Below are 26,820 nucleotides of genomic sequence, written 5' to 3'. Positions count from 1 at the left end.
TATACATTAAGATTTATTTATTTAAACTGTCACATGACTATTATTTTATTTTTTAAAGATATTTTATGTATTTATTTTTTGACTGCTCTGTGTGGCATGTGGGATCTTAGTTCCCAAACCAGGGATCAAACCTGTGCCCCCAAAGTGGAATCTTGGAGTCTTAACCATTAAACTACCAGGGAAGTCCCAAGATTTATTTTTTTATTGAATATAGTTGATTTATGATGTTGTGTTAGTTTCTGATATACAGTAAAAGTGTTCAGTTATACAATATATATTATACATACATATTCTTTTTCATATTCTTTTATTATGGTTTATTGCAGGATGAAAATATGGAATGCTTCTCAAGTTTTTGTGTCATCCTTGTGCAGGGACCATATTAGTCTCTGTATTGTTCCAGTTTTAGTATCTATGCTGCTAAAGTGGGCACACACATATAAAATTTTTTCATGTGCAGCACCTTCCCAGCAGACCTACTTTGTGGAATCTGTCTGATGGACAGCTTCATAAAACTCATAATGATAAATATTTAAGAGTGTTCCTTGCAGTGTTATTTGTAAGGATGAAAAATTGGAAACAACACAGATGTTCATCAAAGGGGGAGTGGTTGAATAAGTGGTTAAATAATAAGTGGAACACTATGCAGGAGTGAAAGAGTGAAACGAGTTGAGTGTGTGAGGCTGAATTATCAGGAATTACTAACATTTGACCATTGTTGATTTACAAAGTTGTCATGGCAGTTTTAGAGGATTGTCTCATACTATACACCTGTGTTAGACTAGATTGCACTGTGGTGACAAACAGACCCAAACACATAATGCGTAAACACAACACAGGTTTGTTTGTTGCTTAACAGTCCCAGGTTGAAGGGGGATGAGATAAATGATGGGTGGGGGGTTTCTTCCATGAGGCGATTCAGGGACTCACTCTGAGAAAGAGCCTGACATCTTCAACAGGTGTTTTTCCAAGGCTGCATGTTGATTCTGGCCAGGCAGGAGAAGGGGCACATAGGCGCATGGGGGACAACCTATGGCCCCGGCCAGGATGGGGTACCCCTTACTGTGGCCCATATTTCATTGCAGACGGTTCAGTCATACGGTCACACCTAACCATGAGGACACTGGGAGATGTGCTCTAGCTGTGTGTATGGGACGCAGGAAAGATGGGAGTTGGTGGATGGATGGGCTGTCTGCCTGGTATTCTCCAAGCCCCAGTTGCCTTATCTTTATTATGGGGGCAGTGGTAGTGGCTGCTGCAGAGTAAATGACAGAATACGTGTGCGTTCAGCACAGTCCCTGACCCATGGTGGTGGTGCTGTTTAGTTGTTAAGTTGTGTCTGACTCTCTGCAACCCCATGGAGTGTAGCATGCCATGTTCCTCTGTTCATGGGATTTCCCAGGCAAGAATACTGGAGCAGGTTGCCATTTCCTTCTCCAGGGGATCTTCCCAACCCAGGGATTGAACCCATGTCTCCTGCTTGGTAGGCAGATTCTTCACCACTGAGCCACCTGGGAAGCCTGACCCATAGTGACCGCCCCATAAGTATTAGGGTGACAGGCTACCTCCCAGAGGTCCCTACTGGAATCAAGCACCAGTTGCCTGCAAATGTACCTGGCCTGGCTATGGCAGATCTTATTTCCCACATGCTCTTTTTGGGCTTCCCAGGTGGCGCTAGTGGTAAAGAACCCCCGCTTCCCAATGCAGGAGACATAAAAATGCAGGTTCGATCCCTGGGTTAAGGATCCCCTGGAAGAGGGCATGGCAATCCACTGCAGTATTCTTGCCTGGAGAAGCCCATGGACAGAGGAGCTACAGTCCACGGGGTTGAACAGATTTAAAGAGAATAAACAACAATAGCATGTTCTTGTTACAATGGGTCATTGACATTCCTCCCTGCTTGAGCCTGGGCAGACCTTCATCACCAGTGCTGGAGGTGATACGATGTGACTCCTTAGACAGGTCCCAACAGGCAATGTGGTTTCTGGCTTTCATTCTCTCTGTCGCCGCCCTCCACCCCTTTCTCTCTCTCACTCACGTGGTGGTTGCTCTTAGAACCTAGCCACCATGTTTTAGGAACCCAGGCCACCTGGAAAGGCTACTTGTGGGCATTTCAACTCACAACCCAGCTAGGTCCCCCAAGGAGAACCAGCATCAGTTATCAGATGTGTGAGTAGGCAACCTTCATGATGACTCCAGTTTTCCGTTCGAGGCCTCAGACCCTGGTGGAGCAGCTGCAATTCTTCCTTACTGTCTGCATTCCCGACCCACAGGAATCAACAGTCAAGTAATGATGATTGTTTGAAGCGATTAGATTTTGGAGCAACTTGTTATGCAGCAATAAATAATAGATAAGGTCATGCACCTTTTAGCCTTCTCTTTCCTTGCCTTATTTCCCACTCATTTCTCCTGGGATCACCTCCCACATCTCCCACCTGCCCTCCCTTTCTTATTCCAGGGTCTGCTTCTGGGGGACCCAGCAAAGCAACACATTATGTGGAAAAGCTACATGTAGAAAAAATGACAAACAGAAAAATTATTGGGTGCTTCTTTTTTGGGAGTGGGTTTGAGGATCAGAAACTTTACTTTTTAGTCAATACATGTCTGAATTACTTATATGTTAAGCAACACTTCATTATAATTTTTAAAACCTAAAAAATTTTCCATTTTCCTCACTTTGAGTCAGGTCTTGTCAGAGTCAGTGCTGAACCGTGTGAACTGATCTCTGAGAAGGTGAGATTCAGACTTTTCGTATTTGTGAGCAGCAGAGTTGGGGTGTGGTGACTTTTTCCTTTTTTCCTAATGTTTTAAATAAGCTTTAAAAAATTGTGGTAAATTATATATGAAATTTACTATGTAACCATTTTAAAGGATGCAGTTAAGTGGCATTAAGTGTGTGCACATTGTTATGTAGCCATCACCACCATCCGTCTCCAGAATCTTTCATCATCTTTCGCCACCCCAAGCTGAAATGTTGTGGCCATTAAGCACTAGCCTCTGCCCCTGGGGGGTCACCTTTCTCCTTTCTGTTTCTATAAATTTGGAATCATACACTATTTGTCTTTTTGTGTCTGGCTTCTTTCACTTAGTGTGGTGGTTTCTTAAGTGGTCCTGGGATAACTTTCATGGTCACCTCCATCCACGGCCACACTCCCTGGCACGAGACCTGCAGCCACCCAGCCTGCACAGGTGGGGCTGGTGGGCATGGCTTGCAATGTAGAGGGCACACGTGACTGGTCCAGATACTTTGTTACGGACGAGCTCATGGTGCCTCCCCTTCCCCAGTTCCGAGCAGAATTGCTGGGCGAGGGTTAATCAACATTCAGTCATGTTTCCAAGTTTAAATGGAGCATTTGTTTAATTATGTGTAAGTAGCAATACATTGTGGCCATTATCTAAATCACTATTTTATTTCCTGGATGTGGTTTCATAATGCAGGGTTTCTGCTCCAGCCTAGCATCATTAACAGAGAAGAGTTAATGAATATAAAAGCGTAAAGGCTAATTACACTTTAATTTACAATCATGGTCTCATTTTGGGACCACATGAAATCTGTTTTGAAAACAATTAAAAAAAAAAAACCCCGCTCTTGCCCTGGTAAGTGGAGGGACCCCGGCCAGGAGCCCAGCTCTGTCTGCCACATCATGGCTGAGTAGAACTGGCTGGCACCGATCCTCTCCCTGGCGCCATTACTAGGAGGCTGGTGAGGCCAAGTTCAGTGCCCTGTGACTCTGTCTTTTGTTTCCAGCAATTTTCCTCTTGCTTTCAGTGTCTGCGGGGAAGAGTTGGGGGAGCCCTGTCTGGGGCACCGGCGGTCTGGCCGTGCTCTTCTGACGTCTGCTGCACATTGAACCATGCTGTTTGTGGTTACTTAGTGGTTTTAAAAATGGTGGTGATGGAAATTCGTGTGTGTGTGTGTGTCGGGGGGTGGTGGTAGCGGGGCACGCTGACATTTACTAAGTTCCTATGTGTGCCAGACACTATGTTGAGTACTTTTACATATATTATTTATTTCTTGAAATTGCTTATCAATGGCAATTAGTCTCCCTGAAATTTGAATTAGTCCTTCTGAAATGTTTAATGGAACTGCGGAATCATTGTTAATTTTCTTAGCATAATAATAGCACTGTAGTTACGTAGAAGAATGTCCTTATTCTTAGGAGATGGAAAGAAATTTGTGTGTGAAAGGTCATGACATCTGTCACTCGCTTTCAAATGGCCCAGGAAAGTAATTTACATATATTATATATGCATTCTTTTTTTCTCTCAGGAGGTGCTAGTGGTAAAGAACCCACTTGCTATGCCAGTGCAGGAGTCACAAGAGACATGGGTTCAACACTTGGGTCAGGAAGATCCCCTGCTGGAGGAAAGGGCAACCCACTCCAGTCTTGCCTGGAGAATCCCATGGACAGAGGAACCTAGAGGGCTACAATCCATGGGGTCACAAAGAGTTGTACACAACTGAGGCAATTTAGCACACATATATATAAATGCTATCTATTTTTATATGTATAATTTATAATATGTGATATATATAGCATATATGTGTGTGCTGCTGCTAAGTCACTTCAGTCGTGTCCGACTCTGTGCGACCCCATAGACGGAAGCCCACCAGGCTGCCCCGTCCCTGGGATTCTCCAGGCAAGAACACTGGAGTGGGTTGCCATTTCCTTCTCCAATGTGTGAAAATGAAAAGTGAAAGTGAAGTTGCTCAGTCGTGTCCAACTAGTAGCGACCCCATGGACTGCAGCCTACCAGGCTCCTCCATCCATGGGATTTTCTAGGCAAGAGTACCGGAGTGGCTTGCCATTGCTTTCTCCGATATATGTGTGTACATATATATATATAGAGAGAGAGAGAATGAGGGAGACAGAAACTCAGAGACAGAAGCAGAGATAAGTGGGCAAAGTATGAATTGTTGAATCTTGCTGGAGGGCATGCAGGAGTTCGGTGTGCAGTCCTTTCAGCGTTCCTGTTTTGAAAGCTCATAATAAAGATTGGAAAGAAAAAACATCGTCCCAACTGGCTGCCTTGAACCGCTTTACCTTCTTTTCTTGTTTAATAAACTCTTTTTCTCCCAAATGAGGTTAAAAAGTCCATTTAATTAAGTCCAGCATCTGTATGATTTTGCATTATAGATTACTGGAGTCTGGAATAATAATTAATCAGATAATCAAATAATAATTAATTAAACAAATATGCAAGAAAGCCAAATAAAACCTCAGAGGGGTTGGCCTGCAGTGAGGCCTGGTTGTCTTTTGCTTCTGAAACCCTCAAGAACAATCATTTAAAGACGTCCCACCAGCTGCTGCGCATTTATGCGAAGGGGCAATAAACGGCCCTCTCAGTATTACCTGAGTCACCCGTAGGAATTCATCCGCAGGAAATATGGGCGTGGGGTTGCAGCATTATTTGTGTTAAACATAACGGTGAAGTGAAAGGCACTCAGTCATGTCCGACTTTTTGCGATCCCATGGACTATATGGAATTCTCCAGGCCAGAATACTGGAGTGGTAGCCTTTCCCTTCTCCAGGGGATCTTCCCAAGCCAGGGATCGAACCCAGGTCTTCCGCATTGTGGGCGGATTCTTTACCAGCTGAGCCACAAGAGAAGCCCTAAACATAACAGTCAGTTCAGTTCAGTTCAGTCGCTCAGTCGTGTCCGACTCTTTGCGACCCCATGAATCACAGCACGCCAGGCCTCCCTGTCCATCACCAACTCCCGGAGTTCACTCAAACTCATGTCCATCGAGTCGGTGATGCCATCCAGCCATCTCATTCTCTGTCGTCCCCATCGCCTCCCACCCCCAATCCCTCCTAGCATCAGACTCTTTTCCAGTGAGTCAACTCGTCGCATGAGATGGCCAAAGTATTGGAGTTTCAGCTTTAGAATCAGTCCTTCCAATGAACACCCAGGATTGGGACGCCGAAATAGAAGAATCCGAAAATAAAACAATACAGTGCATTTTAAGGCTTTCTGTAATAGGGTCTGTGCTCCCCACCTGTGACTCCACCCCCTTGGCCATAAGCTGATTGGATCAGGTGGACACGGTACTCAAGCTGGGCCAATCAGAATGGCTGCCCTAGGAATTTGGAAAAGAGACTAAGGAATCCCAGTGCTGCCTGAATCTGGGAACTGTTTCTGGCCACCCTCTGCCGGGTGGACTAAGGAAACTGTGCCACGAGGAGTATGGAGCAGCCCTCGCGGAGAGAAGCAGGAGACAGCAGGGATGCTCTGGGGAGACCTGACAATCCTGCCAGGCCTTATCATGGTCCTGCCCTTGGGTTTTAGGAGATTTCACCGTAATGTTCTGTTAAATTCCGTTTTTGTCCTGTTGAATCTGGCTTGAATGGATTTCTGTTGCAACCAAAATAGTCCTAATATAGTGAATATGTATTGTTTTAATAATATGAAGGGACACTATAGAGATCACAGTCATCTACTGACTGGGCAGGGCACCGCGTACTGTGCAGCCCCGGGCCAGTGCAAATGTTTCAGATCCTTGCCTGGTTATTCCCGCTCTGCTGGTGTTGCAGAGCCCTGCCCTGCCCTGCAACTGAGCTTCCCACGCCCCTCAAATGGCCAGTGGGAGGCCCTGGGGGAGACAGGAGGGCAGGAGAAGGGAGAAGCCAGAGTATTTCTCCCCCTGTCGTCCTGCCCTGGGCAGCGTCTGATAGGGACCATGCTGTCTCTGCAGCTCCACCCCCATGGCCCCTGTGAACTCCATGTCCTCCTTTTGTGCTGCCCACACAGTGGGGAGGTGGCTGTCTGCTTCAGTGATCTCTGGGTCTCTGTTCCGTTCCTATTGGCTTCTCAGCATTTCGGTTACCTGTGCAGTCAATTGCCTGTATTAAATTCCATCTGTTGAAGTACTGTTTTTGTTGTTGAATGCTGATGGAAACACATGATCTCATTTTACTCTCAAAATGCCCCTCTGAGGAAGATATTAGGATCCTCACTTTGTAAATGAGGATGCTGATGCTCAGAGAAGCTAAGTAATGCACCCCAAAGTCATACAGCTTGTCACAATGCTCAGAAGCTCTTTGAGCTCTTACTATTGGGCTGCTGTGTTCAGTCACCTCTTTAGTTACAATGAGGGCTTCCCAGATGGCGCTAGTGGTAAAGAACCTGCCTGGCAGTGCAGGAGACACGAGAGACGTGGGTTCAGTCCTAGGTTGGGAAGATTCCCTGCAGGAGGAAATGGCAATGCACTCCAGTATTCTTGCTAGGAAAACCCCATGGACAGAGGAGCCTGGTGGGCTACAGTCCATAGGGTCACAAACAGTTGGACATGACTGAAGCGATTTAGAATGCACGTATAGTTAGAAAGAAAAGTTATTAAAGACAAGCAATAAGAAACAAATCCTGGGCAAGTGCAGGACTGATACAGAGGATCTGGATTGGCCCTGCAGGCCTGGAAACTCCCTCAGGCAAACCCAGCCTCTCTCAGCCCCTGAACAGCGCAGGGACTGGTCCTGGAATCTCAGGCCTCAACTTAGTAGCTCAGAGCCCCTGGGCATGAGCCTCTCTGAGCCCAGGTCTCTCCTCCATGATGAGAGAGAAGTCAAGTTTAAAGGTCAGATCCCCGAAGAGGCAGCATGAACACTCCTCAGGCAACAATGGTGGCCTAACTGCACGGTGGCCACAGTGCTGCCCGGAGCCTGGAGTGGAGTCACCCGGATAAGCCTGTTCAGGTCTTGTATCTGCATCGCCTCCTCCTCTGGGGCCTCAGCCAGCTGTGCAGGTGCAGAGGAGGGATGTGGATGCTGTGTTTCAGTTACTGATCCACCTTTGTCCAGGACAAGTACCACCTGTTCTCATTGACTTAGGATTTTTCTTGTTTCAAAAAATATGTCCATTTTTAATATCCAAAACTATTTGGGCTTGAAGGGCTGGTTCTATTTTTTTCCTGACACATATGAAGTGAAATGTGTAACTACTAGAGGAAAAATGCTCCTGGAAGCCCATGGGCCACTGCCCACTCAGGCAGTGATGATAGGGACCGGGAAAACTATGCCCCTGCTGTTAGCAGAGTGACCCCAGACATGTGACTTCTCTCTGGCCTCAGTTTTCTTACCTATAATCTTGGTCCCTATCTCAAGGGTATTGTCAGGGTTCCTTCAACAAATTCAAAGGTCCAGAGGACGGGTACCACCTACAATTATTGTTTTGTTACTGTTTTGTTATTATTGCCAGCAATCTGTGGCCTGAGTGGATCCCTTGTGGCCTATGGAAGTATAAGGCCAGATTTCAGGGCTTCTCAGGTGCCCCAGGCCAGGTGCTGGGATGAGGGGTGGGCACCCTAACTTCTGTGGAGCTGTGGAGGCAAGTAGTCTGCAGCCCTTAATTATTATTATTTTTTAATTCTGCAACCAGGGATGGAACCCGGGCACCCTGCAGTGGAAGCATGGAGTCCTGACCACAGGAGCACCAGGGCATTCTTTCCTGAATTAATTAATTAATTTGCAGCCCTTATGAGTGGCCTCTAATCTGGGATGGTTGGGAGGCTCTTATCCCCTGGTGAGCTTGTTGCTCTGGCGCCTGGCATCTCCTCCTCTCAGGTCTGATCCCTTTTGTGCATTCAACTCAGATTCCCAACTCAGATTCATCTGGGGAATTAGCTTGAGGCTCCATTTTGGCATCATGTCCTGCTGGGCAAGCTGTGTGACTCTGAGCACGTGGCTTAACCTCTCTGAGGCTTTGTCTCCGCAGGTGTAAGATGGCAGTGCTGATGATACCCACCTCGAGGGCTCAGTCATGCAAGTCCTTACTGTTGATTGGGCCAAGGTGGGTGCTGGTGGAGTGATGGGACTGTGACCTGGAGCCGAAGGACCTGGTAGTCTAGAGAGGTGAGTGTTGCTATAGTAACAGTAAGAATGGCCACGTTTATTGAGGCCACACTCTGGGCAAGGTGTACTGCTAAGCGCTGGATGTGGGCCCACCTGGGGCTTCCTCAGCCCCTCGCTTCCCCCTGCCAGTCTGAGAGCTGATGGGGCCCATGATGGCCACATTGGATGGAACTCTACCTGCTCCCCGGTCTTTGCCTGCCCAAAGAGAGAGTCCACGGGCATCCCAGAAGGCCAGCCGGACCTGAACCAGGAGGCTTCTGGAGTTTCATGGGCACCTGAAGAGTTGAAGCTGGAGGGCTGGCTGAACTTCCATCCACCCCTACTTTGCCGCTAGAAACACAAAGGCTCAGGTCAGAGAAGGACTTGTCTGAGGTTCTCACAGTGAGTTAGGAGCCCAGACCTCCTGTTTTCCCACCGAGGCTATGGTACCGTTTCCTTTATGGTGGGAAAACAGCCAAGGGATGCAGTGATGGGACAAGGACACAAAGATAGCCGTGCCACCCACCCCATGGTTCTGGAAGTTGTTTTCAGGGGAATTCCTAAGTTGGAGCCAGGATGTCCGATTCTTTAGAGGCTGCTTCTCTGGTGGGACTGTAAAGGGAGCCAGTGCTGGGACCTGGGCTGAGGGTCTGGGGGCAGAAATGAAGACCCCACCTGCAGGCGCTTGGACGCAAAGTGATCCTCCTCCCCCTGCCTACTCAACCCCCTGTCTCTAGCTCTCCTACTCATTCCATTCACTTCATCCTTCTGAGATTTATTCCCGAGTCTCGAAGCCTGGAAATAATTTGCTGACAAAGCCCCGTCCTCGGCAGGTGCTTTAATTGGTTTTGTGGGAGCAGGTCCGGGAGCATCTATTTAGAAGGAAATAGAAATTATGGCGGTGCTGCCCGTCCTTTCTCTGTAATGGGGACTGTGGAGTGTGTGTGTGTGTGTGTGTGTGTGTGTGTGTTTAGGGGGGAGGGCAGCTCGAGGAAAGCAGAAAACTGGTCACAGAGGCTGTGGGTTCCTGGGCAGGGGTGTCTGGGACCATGGGGCAGTGAGGGTAGGCGCTGCAGGCCGCCTGCCTCCTCAGCCCTGGACCAGCCTTGCAATCAGGGCAGGGCAACTTCTCAGCCTCGTTGAGCTGAGGGAGGGAGAAGGCGGTGGGCTGGAGGGATCCCAGGTGCCAGGACATGGCTGGGCTTAGCGATCAGGAGCCTCATCCCTGTCCTTCTTCAAGGACACCCTAGCACCTGCGGGTGGGCATCCTCTAAAACACAAATCACAGTTGTAAGTCCTTGACTCAAAGCCCTTCCATGTCTCCCCACTGCCTTCAGAACGAAGCCAAGCTCCTTAGCTTGACATTCAAGGTCCCTCACAGTCTGTCTGTCCTCAGAAGACAGGTGACCGCCTCAGCCAATCCCCAACTGTTCCCTACAATAGTCTCTAGTCACCAGTCTTCCTGTGTGCCCTGCCCCCGATCACCCGGCAACTGCCTCATGACTGAGATCATCCCTACTCTCATTTCATAGCCTAGGAAATGGAGGCTCAGAAAGGTTAAGTCACCTGCCAGAAGTCACACAGCAGGGCTGGGACTACAACCCAGGACTATCTAGCATCCAGTCCCATACTCTTAACTACCAAGGTACAGATGGGAACTAGTCAAACTCCTGCAGGCCTCTGAGCCCCACGTCTTCCCCTGAGATGTCTCTGCCTGGCAAACTGATGCATCCTTTTAAAGCCCACTTGACATCACTTTTTTGGGAATCCTTTCCTGACTGACCCCTCCCATGTCCAGTCTCTCCTTTGAGCTTCCCCAAACCCCAGCCAAGCCCTCATCTCAGCTCTGATCTCTAGGTTTGTCCTTGTTTTGTGTTAGTGCCTGCCTCCTGCTCTTCATCCCTCCCTCCAGACAGAATTCCAGCTAAACTGTTGATCCTGCAACAAGAACTGCAGCCCTGAAGCACAGATGGGTCAGATCCTGGGACCTGAACTCTTTTCTTGCCTGGGGTATTGAGCAGCCTAGACCATAGCTGCTCTGTGTGATCCTGAGCAAGACCCTGTGTCTCTGTGGACTCAGTGTGCCCATCTGTAAAATGGGAGGGTCAGTCTGGAGCCATCTGACTCTTGGGGACTCTGAGGGCCAGGCTTGGGCTGGAGCTTTACCAATGTGATTGTGACTCTTGTGATGGGTGTGAGGGGGTGGCCACTCTCCATGTCAGGGTGGGTCATATCAAAAAGCCAGTGCTGATGCCTGGCATGGGTTCTACATGGTAACCGTAGACGGGGCTGGTAGAGCTCTGAAGTGAGTCTCGAATCAGGGCAGCAGTCTCAGCTCTGCCACTCACCTGCTATGTGTGAGCTCAGGCAAGCCTCCCCACCTCATGAGCCTCGATCTCATCTGTAGGATGCAGTAATAATAATACCACCCCACAGGGTTGATTTGCTGTGAGGATCGCAGGACGGGTGCACAGGGCCTGGCCCAGAACATGTGTCATGAGTGCAAAAAACTGGGTGCCACCTCCTTGCTGGCACAGAAGGGGGCAGGGCAGAGGGGGTCCTAAAGGATCTCACTGTGGTTAGACAACCAGACTGACTCAGAGAGACCAGGCCAAAGCTAAGGGGCTCTCACGGGTCTTGGTTTCCTGGCCCCAAGGTGGACCCTGAGGCTGGGGGTCCTGAGGTGTTTATTCCTGGTGTGATTTCTGTTTTAAGATTCCAGAACTCTAGTAGTAAAGAACCCACCTGCCAATGCAGGAGACATGGGATGCAGGTTTGATCCCTGGGTGGGGAAGAGCCCCTGGAGAAGAGCATAGCAACCCACACTAGTATTTTTGTCTGGGGAATCACATGGACAGAGGAGCCTGGCAGGCTATAGTCCATGGGGTTACAAAGAATCGGACACGACTGAAGCGACATGGCGCGCACAAGCATGTGATTTTTAAATTTTATTTTAAGACTCCAGGACAGTGTTGAGTGGGTGCGGGCAGTTCCTGGACAGATGGGCAGGGTGTGGGTGGGCGGGCTCAGAGGAGGGCTGGGGCGGGCCGAGGCAGGCGGTGCGGGGAGGAGACCGCTGCTACCCAGGCGGTGGCCGGCTGGATTCGGAGACCCCCATTCGCATGCCCCCGAGTCAAGGTCGCAGCCAGGTTTCCCCGCGTCCCGGCTGTGCGCCCCGGCTGTTTCTCCCGCTCTGTCAAAGGAGGAAGCGGCCCCGCGCGTGGCCGGGCTGCGGTGCGAGCCGGCAGGCGGCCGCCGCGGGCTCTGGCCGGGCTTACGGGCCCGGCGCGGCGGCTCCCGCCCCTCGCACGCGGCCGCTCCGGGAGGGTGTCTGCGGCCACAGTGGAGCCGGGAGGGGAGGCGCCACCACGCGCCCCGGCGCCCGGGCGCCCGGCCCGAGCCGACGCAGTCCCGCCCGCAGGGGGCGCCACGAGGCCGCGGTTGGGCCTCCCTGGCGGCTGCGGCTGCCCGGCCGAGAGGGGCGCGCGCGGCCGGGGCGGAAGTCTCGGCCGCTCCCGGGCCCGAGCGTCCCGCCCCGCCGCCGTCTGGCAGCCGGGACCCCGCGGGTGCTTGGGGCGCTTGGGGTCGCGCCCCCGCCGAACGAGGCCCAGGCCCAGACGGACGCGCGGGCATCCGATCGTCGACCCACCCGGGGCACCGTAGCCCCCGCAAGGCCTTCCCGCCGCGTGTGTCCGGCTCCGCGTGGCAGCGGGTGTGCGCGGAGTCCGGGGTGTGGGTGTGTGAGCCCTTGCGGATCCACCGCGTGTGGCAGCGGCCGCGGGCGGGAGCGCGTCCAGCGTGTGTGTCCTTGGGGAGACCTGCTATGGCCGGCCGGGTGCTCGGGGTCCTGGCGGGCTGGGGACCCTTCCTTTGTTGGCGCCCCTCCTCCCCGCAGGCCGGGTGGGGGTGAGCAGGGGTGGGGGTCCCGCAGGCCTGGGAGACGGTCACAAGGGCAGGCAGATGAAGGAGGAGATCTCTTCCTCCCTTTCCCCTTCCCATCTCCAGGTTCCCTGGCCTCCTTCCCCAAAGAGAAGACCTGAATGGGAGTTTCCTCCCCTCCTGGAAGAAATGGAGCTGTGTATTTATGTGTGTTCCAGTATCCTCTTGATCCTTGAATCTTGGGCGGAGAAAGCTCTTGATCTCTAGGGATTCGATCACTCCAGGTCCCAGGGAGAAGGCTCACCCCAGAGATGCCCTGGTGGGGACCTGAGCCTTGGGAGGGAGTGGAATTGACTTGCCAGGGAGTCGACTTGGAGACTTGACAGGGAGACTTGACTTGGGAGGAAGTGGAATTGAAACCAGCAACAGCAGGGGGCCTTGGAGGTGGTGAGCTGTGTGTCTGGAGGCTTTGAGTCCAGGGACTTCTATAGGTCCTTTCCAGCTCATTCACACAGAACCTTTGAGAATCCACACAGAACCTTTCCGAAGTACTTGCCCTGAGCCAGGCTCTGCCCTGGGAAAGGTGAGGGAAGGGAGAGGAGGTTTAGAGAGGACTGAGGCCCCGTCCCCGCCAGCTGATTGCAGTCCAGCAGAGCAGGTAGGACTTATGGTTGGCAGCGCATGTAGGAGGGATGTGGTCAGAGGGGGAAATGGGACGTGGGGTCGCCTCGCAGGACCTTAATGCCAGAAAAAAGGAAATCTGGATTTTCTCTCACAGGGGCCACCAATGTGCCCTGTCCCTACTCCAAAACCTGCTCCGCCCCTGCAGGTGGGAATTCAGAGCACAGGTTCAGAGCAATGGAAGGGAAAGCTGGGTGATGCTTAACCTCTCTGAGATGTTCGTAAAACAGGCTTTGTAGTAACTTGATTCTGAGGTCCCACACTATTTCCCCCTCCCCTGGTGGTGGCAGACCCAGCGCTCACCGCTGAGTACAAGGAAGAAGGTGCCCTCCAGGCCCAGCACATCACGGTTCCCTGTCCTGGCACTGTGACTGGTTCATATTCGGGCGCTGGACCCCGCTCCTGGCCAGAGGCTTTCCCGCAGGACAGACTGTAGGAATTGTCACTACTTATTCTTGCCTTGGCTTTTGAACCTGTTACTGACTTTAGAAGGTTTGCATTTTCACTGTTTCTGCTGTTGGGCAAGTCCTGAGCAGTTCAGAAATACAAAAGGGGCTGCTTTGTGTGCAGGTTGGTTCCTTCTTGGCAGCAGCCACACGGAGCAGGTGCAAGAGCTGAGGTTGGGAGTCGGACAGACCTCAGGGTCCCCATCTCTGCAGCTTCTCCCTGAGGGACTCTGGGCAGTTTCCCTGGAGTCAGGGGGGACAAGAACCCTGGGAGGATCCAGGAGGAAAGAAGGAGGAGGCAGAGTAGTTGCTGGGCTGGACTGGGGAGATGGGGGTGGGGGGTAGAGTGGGGTGCTGCAGTAGCTGCGGGTGGGCTCTGAGCCTTAGACACGCGGAGCCCCTGCGCACTCGGGTCGCCCAGTGACTCCAGTGGTGGCATCCCTGAGGTCTGCGCATTTCTCCCTCCTTCCCCCTTCTCTCTCTCACTGCTTCTCTCTCTCCCTCCCCTTCCTGCCCCCACAGCCTCAGTCTCTTTCTCTCTTATCCACTTGACACAGGACAGTCAAGCAGTCCTTAAACCCAAACCCAAACAGGACCGTGAACCTCTCCAGTTTAAAGCCCAAACGTGAATTCCTGTTGCTCTTGGACCGAGCCCTGACCCACCTTCAGGGCCCAGCCTGCCCCTCCACTTCCTTCTCACTGCCCTCCTCCCCATCCTTTGTGCTGGGTTCTCCCAACCGCTGAGTGCCAGGCCTGGAGCACAGCGGTGAGGGGCCAGGCTTTGAGATTTGAATCGAGACTCTGCCAGCTGTGTGCCCACCCTCTCTGCATCTCAGCTTCAAAGTCTACAGGAAAATAACACAATTACCCACCTCAGCGGGGCGGTGTGGGCACACAGAGTGTTAGCACAGGGCCCAGCACCCGGAAAGGACCAGACCTGTGCGTGGCAGGCTTCTGTTATTATCATCAGTGTCTGTGCAAGGAAGTCATCCCAGCCTCTTAACCCAGCCCTCCAGGAATCTCTGGCTTGCCAAGTCTCCCCTCCAGACTAGCTGGCCCTCTTCTCTCATCCCTCAAGGCTTTGTTCCCATAAGTGTGGAAGGACCGGAATCTTTGGAGCGGGGCTGTCATCACCCATGGGGGCTGCCTGTGGGTCCAACTACCCCTCCCAGAAGCTCTGACCCGATGGGGAAGGGAGGTTGGGGCACCTGGTCCCGGGGGGCTGAGATCCCCAAGAGGGACCCAGAGGATAAAGAGACAGCATTTTCAAAATAATTGCAGTGATCAAGAAAAACTCCCCATCCCATCCTGGATAAAGGGAGGAAGACACTTAAGTCTTGAGTGAGCAAATTTGACCTGAGCAAACCAGCTTGGGCAGAGAGGTGTGCAGGACATCAGCTGGAGAGAGGTCACACGATTAAAGGGTCACTGTTAACTAAATCCTTACCGAATGCTTGGTTTCCATCGTTTTTGTTGTCTAGGCTGATAGGAAATGTACTCCTTTTCCCATCATCAGAGAACAAGGGAATGCTCTATTTTCCACACACTCGTACACGAGGTTTCTGTCTGCAATCCCATCACTGACACCCATCAGACGTTGCTGAGGAGGGTGTGGTTGGGAGTCATGGAGGGGTGAGAGATGGGGGTGCTGGGCCCAGGGAGGAGGTGGTGGAGCAGGGAGAAGTGGGCAGACTGTGGGTGTGCTTTGTGTTGGGGTGTTGAAGATCCCCTGGAGTAGGGCATGGCAATCTTCTCCAGTATTTTTGCCTGGAGAATCCCATGACAGAGGAGCCTGGCAGGCTACAGTCCATGGGGTCGCAAAGAGTCGGACACAACTGAGCAAATAAGCACACCATAGTGCAGACACTTGCTGATGGGTTGCTTATGGGGTGATGGGTGGGAGGTGGGAAGGCCCTTCCCAGTTTGTACAGCCGAGTGGATGGAGGGATTGCTGCCGGGAGGAACAGTAGGTGGGGCCCCCAGCCTGGCCTGAAGGAGCCCTCTGAACCTTCAGCCCTGATCAGGCTCTGGCATGTCTACCTTGGACAGGTAGGGTATGATATGTGGCTATGTGGGCCTCAAGAGATTTCTGATTACTGGGACTTCCTTGGAGGCCCAGTGGTTCAGACACCAAGCTTCCACTGCAGGGGGCATGGGTTTAAGCCTTGATTGGGTCACTAAGATCCTATATGCTGCTTGTGGCCAAAAAATTGAAAAAAAATTAAAACTAAAATAATAATAATGATAAAATGTGTTTGTGATCATTAAAAAATGTCCTGGGCACGTGGGTCTCTGGACATGGCTGTGATGGGTTGATCGGCTCAGGAAGGAGAACTTACCTGGCCAGAATCTCTCAATCCCACCCAACCCCTGTCACCCACAGATACAGGCTCTGTTGTTAGAGAGTCAGGGAGGGATGAAGGAAAGAGGGAAGATCAGGCCAAGTGGGTCTGACCATGCTCTGACTCGCTGGTGCAGACATGGCTTCAAAGCCTGCTGATCTGCATGCTGCCCTGCCCGCCCCAACATAGACCAGTGGGGGAAGCCTGCATGGGGTCCAGGGGAGGCAGGGTGTGGTAGGGCCTTGTCTCTAGAGTCAGAGACCTATGTTCAAATTCTCCCACATACTGTTTTGGGCAGCTGGCTTCTCTGAGCTTCAGTTTCCTCATCTGTAAAGTGGGAATATTGGTAGTTCCTACCTCCCTGTTCTTTAGTCGTTATATATCTGACTCTTTTGCAACCCCATGGACTGTAGCCCACCAGGCTCCTCTGTCCATGGGATTTCCCCAGGCAAGAATACTGGAGTGGGTTGCCATTTCCTTCTCCTGGAGATCTTCCCGACCCAGAGGTGAAACTTGCCCCTCCTGCTTGGCAGGCAGATTCTTTACCACTGAGCCACCAGGGAAGACTTAGTGACTAAACAACAATAACATCCTTGCGGGGTTGTTGGGAAGATTAGAATCTAAGAACACATGTAAAGCATGTAACACAGCAGACAGGAAGTGCTCCATGCATTTTAACTATCATGATTATCATTACTGTAATAGATCTTGTATGCAGCAGTAGATGTTCTTTCTACCTCCAGACCCTCTGAAGTTTTATTTCCTCTGGGTCTGGGTGCTGTACCCCTCCTCCTTCCATGCCCAGGTCAGGGGTCTTGTCTCTGGAAGCCCCTCTGAACTCCTCCAGCACCCAACTGACTTGAGATGCCCCTTGGTCTACTGCCCCGTGCCTGGTGTGCCCTTTCCACAGTGGTTGCTCAGTACTGGCTGTCTCCCTTCTCTCAGACTGGCCACCGCGGGATGCTGGCTTTGACATTTTCTGTGTCCAAGTCCCACCCAGAGGCCTCAGGTTGCCCAGCTCACGCTTTCTGGCTCCCCGCTTGAATTCCAGATCACTTTCCTCTCAGATGAGCAGGGCCTGGGCAGGGCCCAGCAGTGGAGTGTGGAATGCCAGACAGTTTAGGATGGTAGTGAGGTCCTTGCTGGCCCGGGCTGGGCTGGGTGTGAGGAAGGGGGCCGGAGCTGGTGGAGGCCGATGGAGGTTGAGCCCATGAGAAGGAGGTGGTGGCCATCTCTGCCGGGGGCATCCTTGATCACAGATACAAGTAATGAGGGGACTAAATGTAGGGAGTCCCCCTGGGGGCCAAGGCCCAGCAGGGAGACAGTGTTGGCTGGAGGGCAGGGGCCGTCCCGCCAGGCTGATGCTCCACTGGCCCTGGGCTCAGGTCAGTTCTAGGCCTTTCTTCTCTGGATGGGAAGCCCTGTGTTGGGGTTTGAGTGGAGGGGAGGGATTTTATGGCCTGGGTGAGGGGAAGCGGCAGACAGGGGGTAGATGGCTTTCCCGGAATCCCAGATCACACTTTAATAATTTGTTTCAGAATTAATGTCCATTCACGCTGTCTTCACTGTTCCAGCTCATTGGAAGATTAAATAAAAACTCGTGTCCTCCCCACCAACCCCAATGGAGGGAGACCAACCCCATTCTTTCCGGCTGGGCTGGCTGCCTGAAGCCAGTGCAGGAAATAAATCTCTCAGAGAAAACCACTTTGCTTACACGATTTCAATTCAACAGGGCATAGTGGCCCCAGTCACTCCTTGTTTTATTTAGCTGATAATCTTTTATTGTATCAGGAGAACCTCGCAGAGGCAACTGTGTCTTTCTTTACAGGCCCGTGGCCTCCCCAAACATCTGGGCCGGGCCTCCTGGGCAGGCACGGGCTGGCTCTCTGCCCTGGGCACCCTCCCTTTGCTTCAGCCAGGTACCCAGAGAGGTGGTTGCTCGGGTGCCAGGGCACTGGGGAAGGGACAGAGGGGTGGCTGCCCCTGGCTGCAGGACACAGGCAGGGCCTTGGTGGGAGTGGAACAGCTGTACTTTGCTTCTGGGGATCAGGCCTCAGGGGCCCAGCTTGTGGAGGCTCACCAGCCAGGGAGGCCATGAGCAGACGACCAACCAAGACGTCAGTCAGTCAGTCACTCCACAAATATTTATCGCATGCCTTCTCTGTGCCAGACTCTGCGAATAAGACGGAGAGGAGACAGACAGACTCACAGACAGGCCCTGTCCCCTGGAGTGGCAGCCGTTCCTCCTGGGGTAAACCTTTGTCTCATCACATTGCCTGATTAAACTTTCCTGCTCTTGTGCCGTTTTATCTAAGGCGTAGTTCCATTCTTTTTTTCCACTTGTTTTTTTTAATTTCATGTGGATTATCTAGTACAGAACTGACATTAATTTAATAATATTTAGAAATATTAGAAGCTAATGGGCTATTCTAAAAATAAGTAAAAATAAACCTTCACATCAGAGAGAGACAGGACTGGATAAAGGCAATGAAAATCTGTCAGTCTTGGAGTCAGGAGAGAAAATCAGCCAGCATTAAGATACGAGGTGATTCCCCGATTATCTATTTCTTATTTACTAAATTAGTTTTATTATGTATCCACTGATTATCCAATATTTATGCATTTTTCCTGTTTGTTTCAGTGTCGTCTCTTTTACACTAGTATCAGTTAAGCTTATTCTGTGTTAACTTCCCCACTCAAGTTCTTTGAGTTTATAAATTGTATCTATGGTATCTTTCATAGTTCAAGCTGGATCATTGGAGTATTTTGTCTTCTCACTGGGGTTTAATAAACTTCATGTAAACATAGATTTGGCTTTCCAGGTGACACTAGTGGTAAAGAACCTGCCTGCCAGGGCAGCAGACATAAGAGAAGTGGGTTGGATCCTTAGGTTGGGAAGATCCCTTGGAGGAAGACATGGCAACCCACTCCAGTGTTCTTGCCTGCAGAATCCTATGGACAGAGGAGCCTGGAGTGTTATTGTCCAAAGGGTCACAAAGAATTGGACATGACTGAAGCGACTTGGCTCGCACACAAGCAAGCATAGAATTGGCTCTGATTTCTTCAACATTTCTCATTTTAAATTTTTCTAAATTTAAAAAAAATTTTTTTGAAGTTAATTATAGACTTACAGGGGCTTCCCTGATAGCTCAGTTGGTAAAGAATCCGCGTGCAATGCAGGAGACCCTGGTTCAATTCTTGGGCTATGGGGTCGCACTATTCACTGTTCATAGACTTACAGGAAATTGGGAAATAGTATGAAGAGTCTGGGATACTGTTCCCCCAAAGCTATCCCCAAAGGTAATATCTCTCATGGCTGTGATACAGTATCAAAACACCAGGGTAGGCAGGTTTGAACAACTTTAGGGTTGGATAATTTCAATAATTTCCAGTCGCCTTTGTGATCCTGTGCCTCATTCCTGCTCTGCGCTTCTTGACTGACGGTACCTGCATGCAGGGTCATGGGGGCAACCCTCAATATTGCCAGGATGGCGAGGTTGGGAGAGAGTGGGGGTGAATCTGACAGGACCCTGACAGCTTTCGTGCTGGGCCTGCTCTGAGCCAGAACCTATGGCTCTGCAGAACCAATGGTGGACGGACAGGCAAGGTTCTTGTCTTCCAGGGCTGCCCTAAAGTAAACCCAGACTCAGGAGCTTGCTGGTGGGAGGGAGTTAAACTCCCTTAGTGGTGGACTGAGATGTGTCCCCACAAAATTCATGTGTTGAAGGCCCAACCCTCGTACCTTAGAATGTGACTGTATTTGGAGGCAGGGTCTTCAAAGAGGTAATTAAGTTACAGTGAGGTCACTAGGGTGAGCCCTGATCCAACAGGACTGTTTCAGCAGAGGAAATTAGGACACACACAGAGGGATGACCATGTAAGAACACGGGGAGAAGGGGGCCGTCTACAAGCCAAGGAGAGAGACTTTGTAAGAAACCAGCCCTGCTTGGTTACCTTGATTTTGCACTTCCAGCTCCCAAAAGTATGAGAAAAACAATTTCTTTTGTTTAAGCCACCCAGTCTCTGGTACTTTGTTATGGCAACACTGGTAAATAAACACTTTCCAGTGTATTAATCTACATCCGGGGGAGTGAGTGAGATGGCCCCCCGAAGCTGATACCAGAGAAAACCCAAGATGCCCAGTTAAATTGGAATTTCAGATAAACAGTGAAGAATTTTTTTAAAACATATATTGAATGGGGCATATTTATATTAAAAAAAATTCATTGTTTATCTGAAATTCCAATTTAACCAGGCGTCTTGTATCTTTATTTGTTACTACTGGCCACTCGGCCTCAGAATTGAGGCAGTGGTTCCCTCCAGGATCAAGACTCAAGGACACACAGACCAGCCACAGCTGCCCAGAAGGGGCTGAGAGCCGGAGGCAGCTTCCCGGGCCTGAGCCGCTCTCCCCAAATGGTTCCATCTCCCGCACAAACATATTTATTGGGCTTGATGGCAAACAGATTATGCTTGTCCCGGGAAGGGCAATTCGAAAGAGAAAACCTTGAAGTCCAGGAAATAACGATGAGGGGAGTTAAATTAAAGTGCAGAAGACCCTCCCGAGAGATAGCGTCAGGGTGAGTTACAGGCCCGATAAGGGACTGGGGGCTCACAGAGGGGGCTCAGAAAGGTCACCCGGTGGTGCGCAGAGGACAAGGAATCATAAATATGGGGCAAGATGCCCAGCCGGGGTCGCCAGGGTGAAAATATTGGGGTCATTCCAAAAACAATTATCCTGCTTGGTTTGCTCTTCAGGTCTTGTAAATCTTTCACCTTTTATAAAAGATTTCTGGGGAAAGAAGCACTTTGGAAGCTTAAACTGATTTTTGAGGCCGCTTCTTGGTGGTTCTGAGAAAAGAAAACAGACAAAAGGGAAAAGGTAATTACCCAGCATTCTCAGGGGCACAGGGATGGGCTGACTGGATTCTTATTCCTGAGAGAGTTTAGGCTGCCGTGGGTTTTGACTCACTCTATTTGGAGTCTGGTCACAATTTAACAATTAATGCTTTTTTTGTTTTGAATCCAGTCACAGTAGGGCTCTTGGTACCCCATGGACACTGGTTTTTGGGGCAGTTGTGGCAGCTGTGTGGCAGCCATCTTGTCAGGTGTGGCGGCCATCTTGAGTGTTGAGGCAGCCATCTTGATTGTGTGGCACTTGTCTTGGCCATGTGTACCGAGGCTCATGTGCCCACACAGAGCCTGTGAAGCTGGAGGATGGGTTTAGGCTGTCCTGGCCTAGGCTGGAGAATGGGTCTTGGCTGTCTTGCTCCATTACATCCCCTGTATTCTCAGTGTCTATCCAATTGAACACTGGTTCAAGCTCTGTGCCTCTGTCCATGTTCCAGGACAGTTGGCAGCACCAGCAGAAGGTAGTCAGTCATTCCACCAAAGTTTATTGATCACCTGTTATATGCTGGCCACTGCACTGGGCACTGATTCCTCAGGCTCAGCCAAGAGCTTCATCTTTGAGGTAACTACTTCCCAGGTGTTTCTGCCCCTCTGACCATACACAGTCCCAAAATTAGCTCTACCTCTTACATCTTGCTACCATCTACTTGCTCATGTAATTGTCATGACCCTGTAGAGGAGGGATTATTAGTCCCATTTTACAGATGAGGAAACTGAGGCTCATAGAGGTGAAATGACTGGCTTAGTGTCACATAAAAATAGGGAGTGAGACAGAACTAGGCAGCCCAGGACAGAATGGCATTATTTACAGTGTCACATGCCTCTCAGTCAAGAACTATGAAGGGCTGAGATTGCAGGGTCTGGGATCAGATGAAACCTGGTCAGATTTTTTGCCCCACTTCCCCCTAGCTGTATGACCTTGGCGAGTTACCGAGAACTCTGAGTCTCGCTCTCCTCATCTGTGCAATGGGCACAGGTGCGATGGTCCTGCCATGGTGGTGTAGTGTAGAGGCAAGGAGCCCATGAACCCTGGGGGGCAGAGCCCAGGCTTGGAGCCTCTAGTCTCCTCTAGAGAGAGAGGCTGTTTTTTATACGAGAAGACAAAGAGTTTCTCCCAGTCATCTTTTGCCATCTGCCAACTCCCAACAGGATATAATTATTCAAATTGAATAAATGTTTGCTGAATGAGACTTGGACTTCCTTTAAGGTTCAAAGCAGACTGAATGTAGAAGGACAGGGATGGGGGTCGGTGAGAGGAGTGCTATGGGCTGCTGCGCCAGGCCATGCCTGCCCCGTATTAAATTCAGAGCGTTCACATAGGAATACTCATTCTTCCATCCATTCATTCATTAAACAAACATTATTTTGTGCCATGCTTGCTCTGGTGCTGGGGTTACTGTGAGTGCAGAGCAAGGCAAACTCAGTCCTCCAGGCCCAGAGATCACACCTGGGAATGAGAGACAGACAGGAGCAAGAGAGGCCTGGGAAGAGGCTTTTGCTGGATGGAGGGTGATGATGGCTGCCTGGATGAAGATGGAGTGGCCCTGATGAGCCACGTGGAAGTGTATAGGGTAGCAGGCTCAGAGAGGTAAAGCAACTTGCCTAAGGTCAAACAGCTAATGGGGGCAGAGTTGGTTTGCTCTCAGTCTGCACCTGAACCTGCTTAACTTGAGCTGCCTGAAACAGCATTGTCACTCTAAGTTCTGAGCAACCTACATGTGGCTCTGGCAAAAAAAACCCAAAAACGGTGTTTGGGAAACACTGCATATGTCACTCCTTCCTGGCGTGTGGTACATGGTACCCATTACGGGCTCTGGGGGTTCCTGCAGGAAAGGAACCTGCTTAGCCTGCATCCTCCTGGGCTTCTGCTCCAGGGAGTGGAAGCACCTTGGCCAAGTTGATGCCTTCAGGGGATCAAAGTGCTCAGCTCTGGTGGGCCCCTCCCAGAATGCTCTGGAAACCAGAGACTCTAGTCAGTGGTAAGAGCTTGAAGGGCCAAGGAGGACCATGACAGCTCAGGCACGCTTCCTGGAGGAGGAGGTCCTGGAGTCACACTAGCAGGGACAGCTCAGCTCAGGAATCTGCAGGGAGGCTGTGGACATGATGGTGATGAGCTATGGCTTGAGGGGCCAGAGGGGCCATGTTCAAATCCTGGCTCTGCTTTTAGTTGCTATGTGACCTTGGGGAAATGACAGGACTCCTCTGAGCCTCAATTTCCTCATCTGTAAAATGGGATCATGCCAGAACCTCAGGTGATTCTCAAGGCTTTAGCCCAGGGTGGCTGGAAGGACAATTCCACGGCTGAGAGTGTCAGTCTGGCAATGGAGAAGGAGGGCTGTTCACACTTTTGTTTTCCCTCTGAAGAACTAGAGACTGTAAAATACTCCTTGACCTGAAAAAGCCCCAACTGGACGCTCCTATGGGTCTGTTACAGACACGACTTTGCAAATCAGATGTGACAGGCAAATGTGTGCCAAGATGGTGGCCAGCTGTTCGGCGGTAGGGAAGGGGCTGCTTAGAGACCCTCATGGCCTCCTTCGAGGGCAGACGCCGCCAGGCTCGCTGTGCCCCAAGCACAGGTGTGTGAAGACGCGTGCCCTGCCCCGGGGGGAGCGGGGATGGGCAGGGGCAGGTGGCCCATGGCGTAAACGCTCCCTCACACACACGTACACACCACACGGACCACACACTGTGTGCACCACACACACTCATATCACAGACACACACCAGAGACTCATGCCACACACGCCATGCACAAACATCACACACACTACACATTCATACCACGCCACACACACACTCACATGATACACTGCCTGTTATACACACCACACACACTCACACACACCACACTCACACCACACAGACACACACCACACACCACACACACACAACACTCACACCACACACACAACACACTCACACCACACACACACAGCACTCACACCACACAACACACACACAACACACTCACACCACACACCACACACACAACACTCACACCACACACACACAACACACTCACACCATACACACACTCATACCACACACACACTCACATGATACACTGCCTGTTATACACACCACATGCACGCACACATACCACACTCACACCACACAGACACACAACACTCACACCACACACATAACACTCACACCACACACACAACACTCACACCACACAAACACAACACACTCACACCACACACTACACACACACACCACACAGACACACAACACACACCACACACACAACACACTCACACCATATACCACAGACTAACACACACACCCCACACATTCACACCACACACATACAACACACTCACACCACACACACAACACACTCACACCACACACACACTCACATGATACACTGCCTGTTATACACACCACATGCACGCACACACACCATACTCACACCACACACAACACACTCACACCACACACACACTCACATGATACACTGCCTGTTATACACACCACATGCACGCACACACACCATACTCACACCACACACAACACACTCACACCACACACACCACACTCATTCACACCACACACACACACATACTACACTCACACCACACACACACAACACACTCACACCATATACCACAGACTATCACACACACCCCACACACTCATACCACACATACACATACCATACTCACACCACACAGACACACAACACACCCACACTACACACACACAACACATACACCATGCACCATATATTACACGCACCATACTCACTCGCATCATACACACACAGGATACACTGTTATACACACCACACACACTCACACATACCACACTCACACCACACACACCCCACATACACCACACACACACATACCACACTCATACCACACACACACTCACACCACACACACAATCACATGATACATTGCCTTTTATACACACCACACACACTCACACAAACCACATTCACACCACACAGACACACAACACACACCACACAGACACACACCACACACCACACACACAACACTCACACCACACACACACTCATACCACACACACACTCACATGATACACTGCCTGTTATACACACCACATGCACGCACACGTACCACACTCACACCACACAGACACACAACACTCACACCACACACATAACACTCACACCACACACACAACACTCACACCACACAAACACAACACACTCACACCACACACTACACACACACACCACACAGACACACAACACACACCACACACACAACACACTCACACCACACACCACACACACACCACACAACACACTCACACCACACACACAACACATTCACACCATATACCACAGACTAACACACACACCCCACACATTCACACCACACACATACAACACACTCACACCACACTCACACCACACACACACCACACACCACACACACACTCACATGATACACTGCCTGTTATACCACCACATGCATGCACACACACCGTACTCACAGCACACACAGCACACTCATACCACACACACACACCACACAGACACACACACACTCACACCACACACACCCACACCACACACACCACATTCATTCACACCACACACACATACATACTACACTCACACCACACACACACAACACACTCACACCATATACCACAGACTACCACACACACCCCACACACTCACACCACACACACACACATACCATACTCACACCACACAGACACACTCACACTACACACACACACAACACATACACCATGCACCATATATTACACACACCATACTCACTTGCACCACACACACACTCACAGGATATACTGTTATACACACCACACACACTCACACATACCACACTCACACCACACACACCCCACATACACCACACACACACACCACACTCACACCACACACACACTCACACCACACACACAATCACATGATACACTGCCTTTTATACACACCACACACACTCACACACACCACACACACACACACGATACACTGCCTGTTATACACATCACACACATGCACACATACCACACATATACAACACACTCACACCACACACACACTCACACGACACACACCATGCACCATATATTACACACCACACTCACCTGCACCACACACATATACTATGTACACACACTCACACTACACACACTCATCCCATGTACACACACCACACACCACATGCACTCCACACACACACACCTTACACACCACATGCACCGCACACACACTGCACCACATGCAGATACCCTCACAGCCCACCGTTCCCCAGAGGCGCTGTGGTTGGAGGGAAGCCTCACCTCCCTCTGCCCATGTGGAGGAGGTGGCCCGTGAGCGGGAGCACTGGGGGCTGCAATCAGAAGCGGGTCCTCCTCACGGGGCGAAGCCTCTTTAGCCTTTAGGTTTTGTTACTGTGGAAGGATGCCATGAGCTTCTGCTTCAGGGGAATTTCGAGAACATTATTTGACTATTATTTAGCGCGGTGGTTGGCTCACGGCAGCCGCTGGAGAGACCCGCGGACTCTGCCCGCCCACTTCCTCTGCTCTGGGGGCTGGGGTCCACCCCCTGATCCCTCACAGCAGCCCGCCCCCGGCCACAGGGCCTGGCCCGAGGGTGAACACAGGATTGCCGTCAGGCCAATCAGACCCGTATCCTGTCGTGTGTATATGGCATGGGGATAAGAAGTCCCTTCTTCTGAGGTTCCAAAGCCTGGAATAGTCTGGAGCTGGCCTGCA

The 26,820-nt window shown here is 50.9% G+C and overlaps 2 non-coding genes across 2 annotated transcripts; one reads left to right on the top strand and one right to left on the bottom strand.

Annotated features, from left to right (window-relative positions):
• Window positions 1–329: 329 nt before the first annotated feature.
• LOC129540184 (U6 spliceosomal RNA) lies at window positions 330–433 on the bottom strand. The gene has a single exon (XR_008682632.2). It is a non-coding gene; the product is annotated as a U6 spliceosomal RNA (small nuclear RNA).
• Window positions 434–20,915: 20,482 nt separating this feature from the next.
• LOC129540160 (U5 spliceosomal RNA) lies at window positions 20,916–21,027 on the top strand. Its single transcript, XR_008682611.2, has one exon. It is a non-coding gene; the product is annotated as a U5 spliceosomal RNA (small nuclear RNA).
• The last annotated feature ends 5,793 nt before the right edge of the window (window positions 21,028–26,820 follow it).

This window comes from Moschus berezovskii, chromosome 11 (assembly GCF_049115385.1).
Source record: "Moschus berezovskii isolate FMDL1 chromosome 11, NW_MosBer_1.0, whole genome shotgun sequence".
NCBI lineage: Eukaryota > Metazoa > Chordata > Mammalia > Artiodactyla > Moschidae > Moschus > Moschus berezovskii.
The sequence above is the reverse complement of the archived record's forward strand: the minus strand, read 5'-3'. Positions and strand labels throughout refer to the sequence as shown.